Below are 1519 nucleotides of genomic sequence, written 5' to 3' on the forward strand. Positions count from 1 at the left end.
TGCGTTCAACGGTTGTTTTACTTGTGCAACAGAAAACTCAGATTGGACAGATAGTGTAGCTAGCTGTCTGGATTTACCCTGCAGAGATCTGAGGAGCAGTCAACCATAGTCCTCAGAAATCCACCCGAGTTTAGAACTCCAACACAAACAAAGAGGAAGGAGACAGACATCCAGCTAAAAAGAGTTACGTCTGAAATTTCCAGTGGCACCGGCGCAATCCCGGAAGTGGAACATCGTGGATTTAGACAAGGACTGAGTTTTGTTTGTTGTACAGGACTATATGTGACTACACCTGATACTGCTTATTTGTTCACAAATTGTGTTAATATGGTGTAAAGACTCAGACACACAGAGTGAATTGTGGGTGAGTAGCTACATAATGTGATTATATACATTACATGAAAGACAGCAAACATGCAACCAGTAGGAAGAAAGGACAGAATTGACCCTGAATGTCATAGTTTAGGCAACACAATTCCATTTTTCCCCGTTCACGAAAAGCTGTTTCTAATAGCCAGAATAGCAAAATAAGGCACAGATATATTATCAACAGTCCTTCAGCCTCCCAGCAGCAAACCACCTTGTATACATTACCACCAACAAATTGTAACCACATACTGTAAATCCCCCCCAAAAAATAAAGACATATACATACATGGAAGTTTCAAGAAGACGCAAGATTGAGTTCTGCAGATTGGAATTTTGTTAAATTAAAAAACACTTAATTGAGGCAGGAATGATCCCATTGGCTCAGGGGGCAGAGATTAGCTTCTTTAAACAAATCTGTTTTCCAAATGGAGTTTTGAATGTAAATGTTCATTTTCATCTGAGTAAATTCAGGTCCAGAACACAAAAAGCATAATTAAAATTAATTTAGCTACACTAACTCCAGTGAGTTTCGCTTCTCAGCTACAAACTCTTCCTTGTGATGATAACATTTCTGCCTCAATGATTGGAGCCATATGAACACTATCATCAGCGTATAATCCAACCGGACACTAAGTGACGTCTCTTCCAGTCTCTAAGAAATGTTAAAGCCTTTACATTCTGCGTATTGCTATCACACATCAGGAGGGAAAGAAAAGGCAAAAAAATAAAGTTTTATTTTATTTCATTTCCTAAAGTGAACGCTTAAACATTTCCTTTATTAAACACTTATTTGCAGGTACAGAAATAATCCTAGAGGGCTAAAAATATTTGATATTCATTTCAATTTACCCTCTTTGCTAAATTAAGTTATAAGCAAACCTCCAAATGAACCTGTTACTAAATATACCATACAAAAAAAATAGAAACACAAAGATGCGATGCAATAGAATTAATAAGGCTATTGGTGCATTTCAAATTCAAATCAATTATCTCCATTTGGTTAAAATCATTTTAACGTATTTCCTTTTGTTCTAAGACTAAATAATATGAACCAAAACACAGAAATGTATTGCTTAAATTTGAACAAATAACGTTAAAAAGAATACCATAAAATATCAGGTATGTGTATTTACTATATATATATATATAT

The sequence above is a fragment of the Etheostoma spectabile genome, chromosome 23 (assembly GCF_008692095.1).
Source record: "Etheostoma spectabile isolate EspeVRDwgs_2016 chromosome 23, UIUC_Espe_1.0, whole genome shotgun sequence".
Lineage (NCBI taxonomy): Eukaryota > Metazoa > Chordata > Actinopteri > Perciformes > Percidae > Etheostoma > Etheostoma spectabile.